The 20,202-nt window shown below is 42.6% G+C and overlaps 1 protein-coding gene and 1 pseudogene across 1 annotated transcript in view; both read right to left on the bottom strand.

The window, feature by feature from the left end:
- LOC128661728 (retinoblastoma-like protein 1) overlaps window positions 1-20,202 on the bottom strand; it is a 387,986-nt gene that overhangs the window by 105,318 nt on the left and 262,466 nt on the right. The gene's annotated exons all lie outside the window — the stretch shown is intronic.
- LOC128646213 (uncharacterized) lies at window positions 18,273-18,391 on the bottom strand (annotated as a pseudogene).

The following is a 20,202-nucleotide window of genomic DNA, read 5'->3' as shown; positions in this document are numbered from 1 at the left end:
TGCCTGAAGAACCTTTCTCCCAAAAACAGCCTCCGAAGAAGCAAAAGTGTCAAATTTGTAAAATTTGGAAAAAGTATGAAGAGAAGACCAAGTTGCAGCCTTGCAAATCTGTTCAACAGAAGCCTCATTCTTAAAGGCCCAAGTGAAAGCCACAGCTCTAGTAGAATGTGCTGTAATTCTTTCAGGAGGCTGCTGTCAAGCAGTCTCATAGGCTAACCGTATTATGCTACGAAGCCAAAAGGAGAGAGAGGTAGCCGAAGCTTTTTGACCTCTCCTCTGACCAGAATAAACGACAAACAGGGAAGACGTTTGTCGAAAATCCTTAGTTGCCTGTAGATAAAATTTCAGGGCATGGACTACATCTAGATTGTGTAGCAGACGTTCCTTTTTCGAAGAAGGATTAGGACACAAAGATGTAACCACAATCTCTTGATTGATATTCCTGTTAGTGACCACCTTAGGTAGGAACCCAGGTTTAGTACGCAGAACTACCTTGTCTGAATGAAAAATCAGATAAGGAGAATCACAATGTAAGGCAGATAACTCAGAGACTCTTCAAGCCGAGGAAATCGCCATTAAAAACAGAACTTTCCAAGATAACAACTTGATATCAATGGAATGAAGGGGTTCAAACGGAACCCCCTGTAAAACATTAAGAACTAAGTTCAAACTCCATGGTGGAGCAACAGTTTTAAACACAGGCTTGATCCTAGCTAAAGCCTGACAAAAAGCTTGAACGTCCGGAACTTCTGACAGACGTTTGTGTAAAAGAATGGACAGAGCTGAAATCTGTCCCTTTAAGGAACTAGCGGATAAACCCTTTTCTAAACCTTCTTGTAGAAAAGACAATATCCTCGGAATCCTAACCTTACTCCATGAGTAACTCTTGGATTCGCACCAATATAAGTATTTGCGCCATATCTTATGGTAAATCTTTCTGGTAACAGGCTTCCTAGCCTGTATTAAGGTATCAATAACTGACTCAGAAAAACCACGTTTTGATAAAATCAAGCGTTCAATTTTCAAGCAGTCAGCTTCAGAGAAATTAGATTTTGATGTTTGAAGGGACCCTGGATCAGAAGGTCCTGTTTCAGAGGTAGCGACCAAGGTGGACAGGATGACATGTCCACTAGATCTGCATACCAAGTCCTGCGTGGCCATGCAGGCGTTATTAGAATCACTGATGCTCTCTCCTGTTTGATTCTGGCAATCAATCGAGGAAGCATCGGGAAGGGTGGAAACACATAAGCCATCCCGAAGGTCCAAGGTGCTGTCAAAGCATCTATCAGAACCGCTCCCGGATCCCTGGATCTGGACCCGTAACGAGGAAGCTTGGCGTTCTGTCGAGACGCCATGAGATCTATCTCTGGTTTGCCCCAACGTCGAAGTATTTGGGCAAAGACCTCCGGATGAAGTTCCCACTCCCCCGGATGAAAAGTCTGACGACTTAAGAAATCCGCCTCCCAGTTCTCCACTCCCGGGATGTGGATTGCTGACAGGTGGCAAGAGTGAGACTCTGCCCAGCGAATTATCTTTGATACTTCCATCATTGCTAGGGAGCTTCTTGTCCCTCCCTGATGGTTGATGTAAGCTACAGTCGTGATGTTGTCCGACTGAAACCTGATGAACCCCCGAGTTGTTAACTGGGGCCAAGCCAGAAGGGCATTGAGAACTGCTCTCAATTCCAGAATGTTTATTGGTAGGAGACTCTCCTCCTGATTCCATTGTCCCTGAGCCTTCAGAGAATTCCAGACAGCGCCCCAACCTAGTAGGCTGGCGTCTGTTGTTACAATTGTCCAGTCCGGCCTGCTGAATGGCATCCCCCTGGACAGATGTGGCCGAGAAAGCCACCATAGAAGAGAATTTCTGGTCTCTTGATCCAGATTCAGAGTAGGGGACAAGTCTGAGTAATCCCCATTCCACTGACTTAGCATGCACAATTGCAGCGGTCTGAGATGTAGACGTGCAAAGGGTACTATGTCCATTGCTGCTACCATTAAGCCGATCACCTCCATGCATTGAGCTACTGACGGGTGTTGAATGGAATGAAGGACACGGCATGCATTTTGAAGCTTTGTTAACCTGTCTTCTGTCAGGTAAATCTTCATTTCTACAGAATCTATAAGAGTCCCCAAGAAGGGAACTCTTGTGAGTGGAAAGAGAGAACTCTTCTTTTCGTTCACCTTCCATCCATGCGACCTTAGAAATGCCAGTACTAACTCTGTATGAGACTTGGCAGTTTGAAAGCTTGAAGCTTGTATCAGAATGTCGTCTAGGTACGGAGCTACCGCAATTCCTCGCGGTCTTAGTACCGCCAGAAGAGCACACAGAACCTTTGTGAAGATTCTCGGAGCCGTAGCCAATCTGAATGGAAGAGCTACAAACTGGTAATGCCTATCTAGAAAGGCAAACCTTAGATACCGGTAATGATCTTTGTGAATCGGTATGTGAAGGTAAGCATCCTTTAAATCCACTGTGGTCATGTACTGACCCTTTTGGATCATGGGTAAAATTGTCCGAATAGTTTCCATTTTGAACGATGGAACTCTTAGGAATTTGTTTAGGATCTTTAAATCCAAGATTGGCCTGAAAGTTCCCTCTTTTTTGGGAACCACAAACAGATTTGAGTAAAACCCTTGTCCTTGTTCCGACCGCGGAACCGGATGGATCACTCCCATTAATAAAAGATCTTGTACGCAGCGTAGAAGCGCCTCTTTCTTTATTTGGTTTGTTGACAACCTTGACAGATGAAATCTCCCTCTTGGGGGAGAGAATTTGAAGTCTAGAAGGTATCCCTGAGATATGATCTCTAACGCCCAGGGATCCTGGACATCTCTTGCCCAAGCCTGGGCGAAGAGAGAAAGTTTGCCCCCCACTAGATCCGTTCCCGGATCGGGGGCCCTCGATTCATGCTGTCTTAGGGGCAGCAGCAGGTTTCCTGGCCTGCTTGCCCTTGTTCCAGGACTGGTTAGGTCTCCAGCCTTGTCTGTAGCGAGCAACAGCTCCTTCCTGTTTTGGTGCAGAGGAAGTTGATGCTGCTCCTGCTTTGAAATTACGAAAGGAACGAAAATTAGACTGTCTAGCCTTAGGTTTGGCTCTGTCTTGAGGCAGGGCATGGCCTTTACCTCCTGTAATGTCAGCGATAATTTCTTTCAACCCGGGCCCGAATAAGGTCTGCCCTTTGAAAGGTATATTAAGCAATTTAGATTTAGAAGTAACGTCAGCTGACCAGGATTTTAGCCACAGTGCTCTGCGTGCCTGAATGGCGAATCCGGAATTCTTAGCCGTAAGTTTAGTTAAATGTACTACGGCATCTGAAATAAATGAGTTAGCTAACTTAAGGGCTTTAAGCTTGTGTGTAATCTCATCTAATGGAGCTGATTCAAGTGTCTCTTCCAGAGACTCAAACCAAAATGCTGCTGCAGCCGTGACAGGCGCAATGCATGCAAGAGGTTGCAATATAAAACCTTGTTGAACAAACATTTTCTTAAGGTAACCCTCTAACTTTTTATCCATTGGATCTGAAAAGGCACAGCTATCCTCCACCGGGATAGTGGTACGCTTAGCTAAAGTAGAAACTGCTCCCTCCACCTTAGGGACCGTTTGCCATAAGTCCCGTGTGGTGGCGTCTATTGGAAACATCTTTCTAAATATCGGAGGGGGTGAGAACGGCACACCGGGTCTATCCCACTCCTTAGTAACAATTTCAGTAAGTCTCTTAGGTATAGGAAAAACGTCAGTACTCGCCGGTACCGCAAAATATTTATCCAACCTACACATTTTCTCTGGTATTGCAACTGTGTTACAATCATTCAGAGCCGCTAACACCTCCCCTAGTAATACACAGAGGTTTTCCAGCTTAAATTTAAAATTTGAAATATCTGAATCCAGTTTGTTTGGATCAGAACCGTCACCCGCAGAATGAAGCTCTCCGTCCTCATGTTCTGCAAATTGTGACGCAGTGTCTGACATGGCCCTAATATTATCAGCGCACTCTGTTCTCACCCCAGAGTGATCACGCTTACCTCTTAGTTCTGGTAATTTAGCCAAAACTTCAGTCATAACAGTAGCCATATCCTGTAATGTGATTTGTAATGGCCGCCCAGCTGTACTCGGCGCTACAATATCACGCACCTCCCTCTGAGCGGGAGATGTAGGTACTGACACGTGAGGCGAGTTAGTCGGCATAACTCTCCCCTCGTTGTTTGGTGAAATTTGTTCAATTTGTACAGATTGATTTTTATTTAAAGTAGCATCAATACAGTTAGTACATAAATTTCTATTGGGCTCCACTTTGGCATTGCAACAAATGACACAGGTATCATCTTCTGAATCGGACATGTTTAACACACTAGCAAATAAACTTGCAACTTGGAAATACAATTCAAATAGAATAATATTAAAACGTACTGTGCCTTTAAGAAGCACAGAAGATCTATGACAGTTAAAAATTAATAAATTGAAACAGTTATAGCCTCAATCCTTGTAAACAGCACAACTTTAGCAAAGGTTTAATCCCATTAGCAAAGATAACAATTTCTGAAAGCAGGAAACAAATTACAGAATAAAAGTTTTTATTTCAGTCAAACTATAATTCTCACAGCTCTGCTGAGAGAAATTACCTCCCTCAAAATAAGTTTTGAAGACCCCTGAGCTCTGTAGAGATGAACCAGATCATGCAGGGAATACAATGAGTTGCTGACTGAAATATTTGATGCATAGTAAAAGCGCCCCTCCCCCACACACACAGCAGTGAGGGAGAACAGAAACTGACAGAAAAAACAGATTTAAGCAACTGCCAAGTGGAAAAATGGTGCCCAAACATTTATTCACTCAGTACCTCAGTAAATGAAAACGATTTTACATTCCAGCAAAAACGTTAAACATAATCTCTAGTTATTAAACAGCTTTATGTCTTTCTTACAGTGTAATTCTAGTGAAGTACCATTCTCCCAGAATACTGAAGTGTAAAGTATACATACATGACATTATATCGGTATGGCAGGATTTTCTCATCAATTCCATTGTCAGAAAATAAAAACTGCTACATACCTCTATGCAGATTCATCTGCCCGCTGTCCCCTGATCTGAAGTTTACCTCACTCCTCAGATGGCCGAGAACAGCAATATGATCTTAACTACTCCGGCTAAAATCATAGCAAAACTCTGGTAGATTCTTCCTCAAACTCTGCCAGAGAGGTAATAACACACTCCGGTGCTATTTTAAAATAACAAACTTTTGATTGAAGATATAAAACTAAGTATAATCACCATAGTCCTCTCACACGACCTATCTAGTTGCTGGGTGCAAGAGAATGACTGGTAATGGCAGTTAGGGGAGGAGCTATATAGCAGCTCTGCTGGGTGAATCCTCTTGCACTTCCTGTTGGGGAGGAGTTAATATCCCATAAGTAATGGATGATCCGTGGACTGGATACACTTAACAAGAGAAATTAGACTGTTTGGCCCTTGATTTGGCCCTGTCCTGAGGAAGGGTATGACCCTTACCTCCAGTAATGTCAGCAATAATTTCTTTCAAACCAGGCCCGAATAAGGTCTGCCCCTTGAAAGGAATGTTGAGTAATTTAGACTTTGAAGTCACGTCAGCTGACGAGGATTTAAGCCATAGCGCCCTACGCGCCTGGATGGCGAATCCGGAATTCTTAGCCGTTAGTTTAGTCAAATGAACAATGGCATCAGAAACAAATGAGTTAGCTAGCTTAAGTGTTCTAAGCTTGTCAATGATTTCAGTCAATGGAGCTGTATGGATGGCCTCTTCCAGGGCCTCAAACCAGAACGCCGCCGCAGCAGTGACAGGCGCAATGCATGCAAGGGGCTGTAAAATAAAACCTTGTTGAATAAACATTTTCTTAAGGTAACCCTCTAATTTTTTATCCATTGGATCTGAAAAAGCACAACTGTCCTCAACCGGGATAGTGGTACGCTTTGCTAAAATAGAAACTGCTCCCTCCACCTTAGGAACAGTCTGCCATAAGTCCCGTGTAGTGGCGTCTATTGGAAACATTTTTATAAATATAGGAGGGGGGGAAAACGGCACACCGGGTCTATCCCACTCCTTACTAATAATTTCTGTAAACCTTTTAGGTATTGGAAAAACATCAGTACACACCGGCACTGCATAGTATTTATCCAGTCTACACAATTTCTCTGGCACTGCAATTGTGTCACAGTCATTCAGAGCAGCTAACACCTCCCCAAGCAATACACGGAGGTTCTCAAGCTTAAATTTAAAATTAGAAATCTCTGAATCAGGTTTCCCCGAGTCAGAGATGTCACCCACAGACTGAAGCTCTCCGTCCTCAGGTTCTGCATATTGTGACGCAGTATCAGACATGGCTCATACAGCATCTACGCGCTCTGTATCTCGTCTAACCACAGAGATAGCGCGCTTGCCTCTTAATTCAGGCAATCTGGCTAATACCTCTGACAGGGTATTATCCATGATCGCAGCCATGTCCTGCAAAGTAATCGCTATGGGAGTCCCTGATGTACTTGGCGCCATATTAGCGTGAGTCCCTTGAGCGGGAGGCAAAGGGTCCGACACGTGGGGAGAGTTAGTCGGCATAACTTCCCCCTCGACAGAACCCTCTGGTGACAATTCTTTTATAGATAAAGACTGATCTTTACTGTTTAAGGTGAAATCAATACATTTAGTACACATTCTCCTATGGGGCTCCACCATGGCTTTTAAACATAAAGAACAAGTAGTTTCCTCTGTGTCAGACATGTTTGTACAGACCAGCAATGAGACTAGCAAGCTTGGAAAACACTTTAAACCAAGTTAACAAGCAATATAAAAAACTTTACTGCGCCTTTAAGAAAAACAAATTTTGTCAAAATTTGAAATAACAGTGAAAAAAGGCAGTTACACTAACGAAATTTTTACAGTGTATGTAACAAGTTAGCAGAGCATTGCACCCACTTGCAAATGGATGATTAACCCCTTAATACCAAAAACGGAATAACAAATGAAAAAAACGTTTTTAAAACCAGTCACAACGGCCACAGCTCAACTGTGGCTGTTACCTTCCTCAAACACAACTTTTGAAGCCTTTTGAGCCCTTCAGAGATGTCCTGTATCATGCAGAGGGAAGCTGAATGTCTGTCTGTAATTTTAGCTGTGCAGAAAAGCGCTAAAATAGACCCCTCCCACTCATATTACAACAGTGGAAAGCCTCATGAAACTGTTACTAGGCAAAAATCAAGCCAGCCATGTGGAAAAAAACTAGGCCCCAATAAGTTTTATCACCAAGCATATATAAAAACGATTAAACATGCCAGCAAACGTTTAACATTGCACTTTTATAAGAGTATGTATCTCTGGTAATAAGCCTGATACCAGTCGCTATTAAATCACTGTATTTAGGCTTAACTTACATTAATCCGGTATCAGCAGCATTTTCTAGCAAATTCCATCCCTAGAAAAATTATGCACGCCATTCCCCTTCTGAAGTTACCTCACTCCTCAGAATATGTGAGAACGGCAGTGGATCTTAGTTACTTCTGCTAAGATCATAGAAAACGCAGGCAGATTCTTCTTCTAAATGCTGCCTGAGATAAAAACAGAATTTATGTTTACCTGATAAATTACTTTCTCCAACGGTGTGTCCGGTCCACGGCGTCATCCTTACTTGTGGGATATTCTCTTCCCCAACAGGAAATGGCAAAGAGCCCAGCAAAGCTGGTCACATGATCCCTCCTAGGCTCCGCCTTCCCCAGTCATTCGACCGACGTAAAGGAGGAATATTTGCATAGGAGAAACCATATGATACCGTGGTGACTGTAGTTAAAAAAAAAAAAATTATCAGACCTGATTAAAAAACCAGGGCGGGCCGTGGACCGGACACACCGTTGGAGAAATTAATTTATCAGGTAAACATAAATTCTGTTTTCTCCAACATAGGTGTGTCCGGTCCACGGCGTCATCCTTACTTGTGGGAACCAATACCAAAGCTTTAGGACACGGATGAAGGGAGGGAGCAAATCAGGTCACCTAGATGGAAGGCACCGCGGATTGCAAAACCTCTCTCCCAAAAATAGCCTCAGAAGAAGCAAAAGTATCAAACTTGTAAAATTTAGTAAAAGTGTGCAGTGAAGACCAAGTCGCTGCCTTACATATCTGATCAACAGAAGCCTCGTTCTTGAAGGCCCATGTGGAAGCCACAGCCCTAGTGGAATGAGCTGTGATTCTTTTAGGAAGCTGCCGTCCGGCAGTCTCATAAGCCAATCTGATGATGCTTTTAATCCAAAAAGAGAGAGAGGTAGAAGTTGCTTTTTGACCTCTCCTTTTACCAGAATAAACAACAAACAAGGAAGATGTTTGTCTAAAATCCTTTGTAGCATCTAAATAGAATTTTAGAGCACGAACAACATCCAAATTGTGCAACAAACGTTCCTTCTTTGAAACTGGATTCGGACACAAAGAAGGCACGACTATCTCCTGGTTAATGTTTTTGTTAGAAACAACTTTTGGAAGAAAACCAGGTTTAGTACGTAAAACCACCTTATCTGCATGGAACACCAGATAAGGAGGAGAACACTGCAGAGCAGATAATTCTGAAACTCTTCTAGCAGAAGAAATTGCAACCAAAAACAAAACTTTCCAAGATAATAACTTAATATCAACGGAATGTAAGGGTTCAAACGGAACCCCCTGAAGAACTGAAAGAACTAAATTGAGACTCCAAGGAGGAGTCAAAGGTTTGTAAACAGGCTTGATTCTAACCAGAGCCTGAACAAAGGCTTGAACATCTGGCACAGCTGCCAGCTTTTTGTGAAGTAACACAGACAAGGCAGAAATCTGTCCCTTCAAGGAACTAGCAGATAATCCTTTCTCCAAACCTTCTTGAAGAAAGGATAGAATCTTAGGAATTTTTACCTTGTCCCAAGGGAATCCTTTAGATTCACACCAACAGATATATTTTTTCCATATTTTGTGGTAAATTTTTCTAGTTACAGGCTTTCTGGCCTGAACAAGAGTATCAATGACAGAATCTGAGAACCCTCGCTTTGATAAGATCAAGCGTTCAATCTCCAAGCAGACAGTTGGAGTGAGACCAGATTCGGATGTTCGAACGGAGCTTGAACAAGAAGGTCTCGTCTCAAAGGTAGCTTCCATGGTGGAGCCGATGACATATTCACCAGGTCTGCATACCAAGTCCTGCGTGGCCACGCAGGAGCTATCAAGATCACCGATGCTCTCTCCTGATTGATCCTGGCTACCAGCCTGGGGATGAGAGGAAACGGCGGGAAAACATAAGCTAGTTTGAAGGTCCAAGGTGCTACTAGTGCATCTACTAGAGTCGCCTTGGGATCCCTGGCTCTGGACCCGTAGCAAGGAACCTTGAAGTTCTGACGAGAGGCCATCAGATCCATGTCTGGAATGCCCCACAATTGAGTAATTTGGGCAAAGATTTCCGGATGGAGTTCCCACTCCCCCGGATGAAATGTCTGACGACTCAGAAAATCCGCTTCCCAATTTTCCACTCCTGGGATGTGGATTGCAGACAAGTGGCAGGAGTGAGTCTCCGCCCATTGAATGATTTTGGTCACTTCTTCCATCGCCAGGGAACTCCTTGTTCCCCCCTGATGGTTGATGTACGCAACAGTCGTCATGTTGTCTGATTGAAACCGTATGAACTTGGCCTTTGCTAGCTGAGGCCAAGCCTTGAGAGCATTGAGTATCGCTCTCAGTTCCAGAATATTTATCGGTAGAAGAGATTCTTCCCGAGACCAAAGACCCTGAGCTTTCAGGGGTCCCCAGACCGCGCCCCAGCCCACCAGACTGGCGTCGGTCGTGACAATGACCCACTCTGGTCTGCGGAAGCTCATCCCCTGTGACAGGTTGCCCAGGGACAGCCACCAACGGAGTGAATCTCTGGTCCTCTGATATACTTGTATCGTCGGAGACAAGTCTGTATAGTCCCCATTCCACTGACTGAGCATGCACAGTTGTAATGGTCTTAGATGAATGCGCGCAAAAGGAACTATGTCCATTGCCGCTACCATCAAACCTATTACTTCCATGCACTGCGCTATGGAAGGAAGAGGAACAGAATGAAGTATTTGACAAGAGTTTAGAAGTTTTGATTTTCTGGCCTCTGTCAGAAAAATCCTCATTTCTAAGGAGTCTATTATTGTTCCCAAGAAGGGAACCCTTGTTGACGGAGATAGAGAACTTTTTTCTACGTTCACTTTCCACCTGTGAGATCTGAGAAAGGCCAGGACAATGTCCGTGTGAGCCTTTGCTTGAGGAAGGGACGACGCTTGAATCAGAATGTCGTCCAAGTAAGGTACTACTGCAATGCCCCTTGGTCTTAGCACCGCTAGAAGGGACCCTAGTACCTTTGTGAAAATCCTTGGAGCAGTGGCTAATCCGAACGGAAGTGCCACAAACTGGTAATGCTTGTCCAGGAATGCGAACCTTAGGAACCGATGATGTTCCTTGTGGATAGGAATATGTAGATACGCATCCTTTAAATCCACCGTGGTCATGAATTGACCTTCCTGGATGGAAGGAAGAATTGTTCGAATGGTTTCCATTTTGAACGATGGAACCTTGAGAAACTTGTTTAGGATCTTGAGATCTAAGATTGGTCTGAATGTTCCCTCTTTTTTGGGAACTACGAACAGATTGGAGTAGAACCCCATCCCTTGTTCTCCTAATGGAACAGGATGAATCACTCCCATTTTTAACAGGTCTTCTACACAATGTAAGAATGCCTGTTTTTTTATGTGGTCTGAAGACAATTGAGACCTGTGGAACCTCCCCCTTGGGGGAAGCCCCTTGAATTCCAGAAGATAACCTTGGGAGACTATTTCTAGTGCCCAAGGATCCAGAACATCTCTTGCCCAAGCCTGAGCGAAGAGAGAGAGTCTGCCCCCCACCAGATCCGGTCCCGGATCGGGGGCCAACATCTCATGCTGTCTTGGTAGCAGTGGCAGGTTTCTTGGCCTGCTTTCCTTTGTTCCAGCCTTGCATTGGTCTCCAGGCTGGCTTGGCTTGAGAAGTATTACCCTCTTGCTTAGAGGACGTAGCACTTGGGGCTGGTCCGTTTCTGCGAAAGGGACGAAAATTAGGTTTATTTTTGGCCTTGAAAGACCTATCCTGAGGAAGGGCGTGGCCCTTGCCCCCAGTGATATCAGAGATAATCTCTTTCAAGTCAGGGCCAAACAGCGTTTTCCCCTTGAAAGGAATGTTAAGCAATTTGTTCTTGGAAGACGCATCCGCTGACCAAGATTTTAACCAAAGCGCTCTGCGCGCCACAATAGCAAAACCAGAATTTTTCGCCGCTAACCTAGCCAATTGCAAAGTGGCGTCTAGGGTGAAAGAATTAGCCAATTTGAGAGCACGAATTCTGTCCATAATCTCCTCATAAGAAGAAGAATTATTATTGAGCGCCTTTTCTAGCTCATCGAACCAGAAACACGCGGCTGTAGTGACAGGAACAATGCATGAAATTGGTTGTAGAAGGTAACCTTGCTGAACAAACATCTTTTTAAGCAAACCTTCTAATTTTTTATCCATAGGATCTTTGAAAGCACAACTATCTTCTATGGGTATAGTGGTGCGTTTGTTTAGAGTAGAAACCGCCCCCTCGACCTTGGGGACTGTCTGCCATAAGTCCTTTCTGGGGTCGACCATAGGAAACAATTTTTTAAATATGGGGGGAGGGACGAAAGGTATACCCAGGCCTTTCCCATTCTTTATTTACAATGTCCGCCACCCGCTTGGGTATAGGAAAAGCTTCGGGGGGCCCCGGGACCTCTAGGAACTTGTCCATTTTACATAGTTTCTCTGGAATGACCAAATTCTCACAATCATCCAGAGTGGATAACACCTCCTTAAGCAGAGCGCGGAGATGTTCCAATTTAAATTTAAATGTAATCACATCAGGTTCAGCTTGTTGAGAAATTTTCCCTGAATCTGAAATTTCTCCCTCAGACAAAACCTCCCTGGCCCCCTCAGACTGGTGTAGGGGCCCTTCAGAACCAATATCATCAGCGTCCTCATGCTCTTCAGTATTTTCTAAAACAGAGCAGTCACGCTTTCGCTGATAAGTGGGCATTTTGGCTAAAATGTTTTTGATAGAATTATCCATTACAGCCGTTAATTGTTGCATAGTAAGGAGTATTGGCGCGCTAGATGTACTAGGGGCCTCCTGTGTGGGCAAGACTGGTGTAGACGAAGGAGGGGATGATGCAGTACCATGCTTACTCCCCTCACTTGAGGAATCATCTTGGGCATCATTTTCTCTAAATTTTGTGTCACATAAATCACATCTATTTAAATGAGAAGGAACCTTGGCTTCCCCACATTCAGAACACAGTCTATCTGGTAGTTCAGACATGTTAAACAGGCAAAAACTTGATAACAAAGTACAAAAAACGTTTTAAAATAAACCGTTACTGTCACTTTAAATTTTAAACTGAACACACTTTATTACTGCAATTGCGAAAAAGTATGAAGGAATTGTTCAAAATTCACCAAAATTTCACCACAGTGTCTTAAAGCCTTAAAAGTATTGCACACCAAATTTGGAAGCTTTAACCCTTAAAATAACGGAACCGGAGCCGTTTTTATATTTAACCCCTTTACAGTCCCTGGTATCTGCTTTGCTGAGACCCAACCAAGCCCAAAGGGGAATACGATACCAAATGACGCCTTCAGAAAGTCTTTTCTATGTATCAGAGCTCCTCACACATGCATCTGCATGTCATGCTTCTCAAAAACAAGTGCGCAATACAGGCGCGAAAATGAGACTCTGCCTATGATTAGGGAAAGCCCCTAGAGAATAAGGTGTCCAATACAGTGCCTGCCGGTTATTTTACATAATTCCCAAGATTAAAATAATTCCTCAAGGCTATGGAGTATAAAATATAAATCGATTTAGCCCAGAAAATGTCTACAGTCTTAAAAAGCCCTTGTGAAGCCCTTTTTTTCTTTCTGTAATAAAAATGGCTTACCGGATCCCATAGGGAAAATGACAGCTTCCAGCATTACATCGTCTTGTTAGAATGTGTCATACCTCAAGTAGCAAAAGTCTGCTCACTGTTCCCCCAACTGAAGTTAATTCCTCTCAACAGTCCTGTGTGGAAACAGCCATCGATTTTAGTAACGGTTGCTAAAATCATTTTCCTCTTACAAACAGAAATCTTCATCTCTTTTCTGTTTCAGAGTAAATAGTACATACCAGCACTATTTTAAAATAACAAACTCTTGATTGAATAATAAAAACTACAGTTAAACACTAAAAAACTCTAAGCCATCTCCGTGGAGATGTTGCCTGTACAACGGCAAAGAGAATGACTGGGGAAGGCGGAGCCTAGGAGGGATCATGTGACCAGCTTTGCTGGGCTCTTTGCCATTTCCTGTTGGGGAAGAGAATATCCCACAAGTAAGGATGACGCCGTGGACCGGACACACCTATGTTGGAGAAATAGTACACTCTGGTACCATTTAAAAATAATAAACTTTTGATTGAAGAAAAAAACTATAATACACCACTCTCCTCTTACTACCTCCATCTTTGCTGAGAGTTGCAAGAGAATGACTGGGTATGGCATCCTCTTGCAACTTCCTGTTGGGAAGGAGAATATCCCACAAGTAATGGATGATCCGTGGACTGGATACACTTAACAAGAGAAATATAATTTAAATAAAACGAAATAAACTTACTATAATTAAATAAATTAATCCTATTTAAAACTAAATACTTACCTATAAAATAAACCCTAACATAGCTACAATATAACTAATAGTTACATTGTAGCTATTTTAGGATTTATATTTATTTTACAGGCAACTTTGTATTTATTTTAACTAGGTACAATAGCTATTAAATAGTTATTAACTATTTAATAGTTACCTAGTTAAAATAATTACAAAATTACCTGTAAAATAAATCCTAACCTAAGTAACAATTAAACCTAACACTACACTATCATTAAATTAATTAAATAAATTAACTACAATTACCTACAATTAAATTTAATAAACTAAACTATAGTACAAACCCCCCCCCACTAAATTACAGAAAATAAAAAAAGAATTACAAGAAGTTTAAACTAATTACACCTAATCTAAGCCCCCTAATAAAATAATAAAGCCCCCCAAAATAAAAAAAATGCCCTACCCTATTCTAAATTACAAAGTAATAAGCTCTTTTACCAGCCCTTAAAAGGGCTTTTTGCGGGGCATTGTCCCAAAGTAATCAGCTATTTTACTTGTAAAGAAAAATACAACCCCCCCAACATTACAACCCACCACCCATATACCCCTACTCTAACCCACCCAATCCCCCCCTTAAAAAACCTAACACTAACCCCCTGAAGATCTCCCTACCTTGAGTCGTCTTCAGCCAGCCGGCCACCGATGGGACAGAAGAGGACATCCGGAGCGGCAGAAGTCTTCATCCTATCCGGGCTGACGACAAGGTAGGGAGATCTTCAGGGGGTTATAGTGTTAGGTTTTTTTAAGGGGGATTTTGGGTGGGTTAGAGTAGGGGTATGTGGGTGGTGGGTTGTATTTTTCTTTACAGGTAAAAGAGCTGATTACTTTGGGGCAATGTCCCGCAAAAAGCCCTTTTAAGGGCTGGTAAAAGTTTGTAATTTAGAATAGGGTAGGGCATTTTTTTATTTTGGGGGGCTTTATTATTTTATTAGGGGGCTTAGATTAGGTGTAATTAGTTTAAACTTCTTGTAATTCTTTTTTTATTTTCTGTAATTTAGTGGGGGGGGGGGGTTTGTACTATAGTTTAGTTTAATTAAATTTAATTGTAGGTAATTGTAGTTAATTTATTTAAATAATTTAATGATAGTGTAGTGTTAGGTTTAATTGTAACTTAGGTTAGGATTTATTTTACAGGTAATTTTGTAATTATTTTAACTAGGTAACTATTAAATAGTTAATAACTATTTAATAGCTATTGTACCTAGTTAAAATAAATACAAAGTTGCCTGTAAAATAAATATAAATCCTAAAATAGCTACAATGTAACTATTAGTTATATTGTAGCTATGTTAGGGTTTATTTTATAGGTAAGTATTTAGTTTTAAATAGGATTAATTTATTTAATTATAGTAAGTTTATTTCGTTTTATTTAAATTATATTTAACTTAGGGGGGTGTTAGGGTTAGACTTAGGTTTAGGGCTTAATAACTATTATAGTAGTGGCGACGTTGGGGGCGGGAGATTAGGGGTTAATAATTGTAGGTAGGTGGCGGCGATGTTAGGGAGGGCAGATTAGGGGTTAATAAAATTTATTATAGTGTTTGCGAGGCGGGAGTGCGGCGGTTTAGGGGTTAATACATTTATTATAGTTGCGGTGATGTCCGGTCGGCAGATTAGGGGTTAATAAATATAATGTAGGTGTTGGCGATGTTGGGGGCAGCAGATTAGGGGTTCATAGCTATAATGTAGGTGGCGGCGGTGTCCAATCGGCAGATTAGGGGTTAAACATTTTTAATATAGGGTTTGCAATGTGGGGGGGGGGGGGGGCTCGGTTTAGGGGTACATAGGTAGTTTATGGGTGTTAGTGTACTTTTTAGCACTTTAGCTTTATGTTCCGCGTTAGCCCATAGAGCTCTTAACTACTGACTTTTTTTGTCGGTAGAGGGTGTACCGCTCACTTCTTCCAAGACTCGTAATACCGGCAATTAAGCAAATCCCATTGAAAAGATAGGATACGCAATTGACTTAAGGGGATCTGCGGTAGCCTCGAGTCACAGAAAGAAAGTGAGTGGTAGACCCTTTCCTGCTTGACTCTAAATACCAGCGGGCGGTAAAAAGCAGCGTTAGGACCCCTTAACGCTGCTTTTGACAACTAACGCCAAACTCTAAATCTAGGTGTAAGAAACTAGTCTATCCTTCTGTCATCCTAGTCGACAGAATAATAAATGCCTTCAGCAGCAGCTCCAAGCAGCATGCCACTCCGCTCCTCAAAATGCTGTGAAAAACAAAGCGGAAGAGCAGAAAGACACGTGACCACAACGTCACAAGTTATAAAGCTTGCAAAACAAGCACTACGTTTAAAAACATAATTTATTCTTACCAGATAAAAATTTCTTTCCTTCCTGGCAGGGAGAATCCATGACTTCATTCCTTACTGCTGGGAAATACAACACCTGGCCACCAGGAGGAGGCAAAGACAACCCAGTCAAAGGCTTAAATATCCCTCCCACTTCCCCTATCCCCCAGTCATTCTGCTGAGGGAACAAGGAAAAGTAGGAGAAACATCAGGGTATAAAAGGTGCCAGAAGAAAAAATATAAAAAGGGAAGCGCCCAACAAAAAAAGAAATTATGTGCGAGGTCGTGGACCTGCCAAGAAAAGGAATTTATAAGGTAAGCATAAATTATGTTTTCCTTTCATAAGGCAGGGAGAGTCCACAACTTCATTCCTTATGTTGGGAAAACTATACCAAAGCTCCAGAGGACACTAAATGAATAACGGGAGGGGGAAAAAAAAAAAAAAGGTGGACCCTATTCTGAGGGCACCACAGCCTGCAAAACTTTTCTCCCGAAAGCTGCTTCAGCCGAAGCAAACGCATAAAACTTGTAAAATTTTGAAAAAGTGTGTAAGGAGGACCAGATAGCCTTACAAATCTGATCCATTGAGGCTTTGTTCTAAAAAGTCCAAGAGGAAGCCAATGCTCTAGTGGAATGAGCCGTTATCCTCTCAGGGGGCTGTCTCATAATCTAAGCGGATGACACTCCTCGAACAGAAAGATAGAGAAGTCGTAGTATCCTTCTGCTTCCCCATATAGATGACAAACACAGAGGAAGATTGTCTAAATTCCTTAGTAGCCTAAAGATAGTACTTCAAGGCACGAATCATCTAGATTGTGAAGCAAGCGTTCCTTCGATAAAGAAGGATTAGGACACAAGGAAGGAACAACAATTTCTTGATTAATGTTAAAATTCAATACCACCTTAGGGAGGAACCCTAGTTTAGTGCGTAAAACCACCTTATCAGCATGAAAAACCAGATAAGGGGGATCACATTGCAAAGCAGAAATCTCAGAAACTCTGCACGCAGAGGCAATAGCCAACAAAAAAAGAACCTTCCAAGATAACAATTTAATGTCAACAGTATGCATAGGCTCAAACGGAGCCTGCTGCAAAACACTAAGAACAAGATTGAGGCTCCAAGGCAGAGCCCCAGATCTAAACACGGGTCTGATCCTAGCTAGAGCCTTAAAGGACTGCACATCTGGAAGTTCAGCCAATCTTTTGTGCAGTAACACCAACAGGGCCGATATCTGTCCCTTCAGGGAACAAGCAGATAAACCCTTCTCCAGTCCATCCTGTAGAAAAGCTAAAATTCTGGCAACCTTAACCCTATGCCAGGAAAAGCCATGCTCCTCACACCAGTACAAGTAAGTCCTCCACACTATATGGTAGATACGACGAGTAACTGGCTTACATGCTTGCACCAGAGTGTCGATAACACTCTCAGAGAACTCTCTTTTGGCTAAGACTAAGCGTTCAATCTCCACGCAAGCAGTCAGCCTCAGAGAATCTAGATTTTGATGAAAGAAGGGACCCTGTATCAGCAGATTTCTGCAACAAGGTAACCTAAACTGAGAAGATGAGGACATCCCCACCAAATCCGCAAACCACGTCCTTCGCGGCCACGATGGAGCAATTAGAATCACAGATGCTCGCTCCTGCTTGATGCGAGCCACCACACGAGGGAGAAGCGGTAATGGAGGAAAAAGATATATGAGGCTGAACCTCCATGGTACTGATTGGGCATCTATCAATTCCGCCCAGGGATCCCTCGACCTTGACCCGTACCTGGGTAGCTTGGTATTGAGGTGGGATGCCATGAGATCTATCTCTGGTGTCCCCCACTGGCTGCATATTTCTGCAAACAACTCGGGGTGAAGAGACCATTACCCCGGGTGAAATGATTGCCTGCTGAGAAAGTCTGCTTCAAGTTGTCCACACCCAGAATGTGGATCGCTGACAGCGTACATTTGTGAGTCTCTGCCCACTCTAGTATCTGAGATACTTCTCTCATAGCCAAGGAACTTCTCGTTCCTCCTTGATAGTTGATAAAGGCAACCAAGGTTATATTGTCTGATAAATATAAACACAATATATTGTCTGATAAACAACATAAACACAATATATTGTCTGATAAACTGGGACGAACCCAGAAGGGGCCAAGCCTTCAAGGCATTGAAGACTGCCCGGAGTTCTGACCTCTGAAAGACTTCTCCTAGATAAAGATTTAAATAAGGTACAAGCATACCGCACCTGGTGTTCCCAGGCGGTCTCCCATCCAAGTACTTACCAGACCTGACCCTGCATGACTTCCGAGATTAAACGAAATTGGGTGCATTCAGGGTATTGTGGCGGTAGTCCCAAATAAATTACCCTTGTGGATAGAACAAGGGAACTCTTCTCCAGATTCATCTCCCAGGAAAAGAAGATTGGACAAGATCTCTTAAAAGAGAATTCGCTCGAAGTCAGGATGATACCTGAACTATATATTGTCCAGAAAAACACACTTGCAATATCCCAAGACCTAAAGGTCTGACTGGGATGGCGCAAACTAAGAAAACTAGAGAAGATTCTGATTAAGGAAACAATAAATCTCTCGGGTCTAAGTTTGTTATGAACAGGCCCACTAGAACCAAAGGAGAAAGGATACTACTTTGAAGGACAGAATCCGAAATATGACGTAAATACCTATATCCCGTTCCCAAACCGGGACTGGAAATGTCACTCCCAGAGATGAAGACCCTGAATCCAGTTCAATGAATGCCTCTCATCCTACTTGGATTGCAGATACTCTAGAAAGAGAAATCTGCCCCTGGGAGGAAAACTTAGATTGAAAAGGCATGACCCAAACAAAGTCTCATCCTTAAAAGGAGACACTAGAAGCGTGTATTTGGAGAAAACAGAAATAATTGAATCTGCAACTGCAGAACTATAAAGCCTAGGCAGTACCACTAAACCACAGGTAGGCTTCTCAGCTGACCATAGATTTCAGCCACGATGTCTGGCGGTTAGTACAGCAAGTCTAATAAGTCAAGACATTGCTCAAAATTAACAATTTTAACCTCCAGCTTCTTACCTATGTCAGAAAGAAAACTAGATTATTTCCGCAGAGATGCACGTTCTCTGATTAAAAGTAGAAAGTTACCTTCTATTAAAGACACTATGCATTTCAAGAGATAGCGACAGGAAATCCTAAAAAGGACGTGAGACAGGGAGAAATATCCCCAGATTCTCTATAACAATCCTGTGACCATCTCACAGCACGTCTAGAACCCTTCCAGAGAGGAAAGAAAAATATAGAACTAATAAGGTTCACAAAACTCCAAAGGAAAGACAACGATAGGGATCGGTGTCATCCCGTCAGCCAAGACCTCCTGACAATATAAGAGGCTTTGAAGCAAACAACTGAAGGATACCATTTCAGTAACAGATGAAGGAATTATACTGTCCAGATCTGAGATTTCAGCCTCAGAAACTACCGGCGAAGCCTCCTCACTAACTTGGAAGAAGACAAACCTGCGTAACAGCATCTGGAGCAGAAACCCTCTTATCTGAGACTTAAAATGTCCTCTTGCCTTTTCCCTGAAGTAAAGGAAAACAGACCAAGCCACAGATACCACAGAAGATACCTGAGCTTGCAACTTCTGTAAGAAAATACACTCCTCCAGGAGATTGAGAGGAACCACAGGGCACTGCATGTGATGCAATATAGGCTTGCGACATAAAATGAGAAAGCTGTGCCAGTGCCTTAAAAGCAACATCCTTGGAGACAAAGTTCAAACCAATCTGTACATTTAATAGCATTTGCGAAATCAGAGGTACAGAAAAAATAAATGTTTAAACCAATTCTTAGTTGAGCAAGCCTTCCATACAACTTCAGCATCAGTAGAAGAATTGACACTGCCTGAATCTGAAATTTCACCCTCAGATGCACCCGAAGAATCTTCATCCTCAGACTTCTGAGAGGAAATACTTTGATTAGCCACTTCAGGATCAGAAACCTTACTTACTGTTTCTTTAAATGTCATTTTGCGTTTTCCCTGCAACATGGGAAAAAGCAGACAGCGCCTCAGATATCGCAGAAGATACCTGGGCAGCAATATCTTACAAAATAACTCCAGACGGAGCATGAGAGGAAACGCAGGGAACTGCATGTGCAGATGAATAGGAT

The sequence above is a fragment of the Bombina bombina genome, chromosome 1 (assembly GCF_027579735.1).
Source record: "Bombina bombina isolate aBomBom1 chromosome 1, aBomBom1.pri, whole genome shotgun sequence".
NCBI classification, from domain to species: domain Eukaryota; kingdom Metazoa; phylum Chordata; class Amphibia; order Anura; family Bombinatoridae; genus Bombina; species Bombina bombina.
This window is presented reverse-complemented; position numbering and strand designations above follow the sequence as displayed.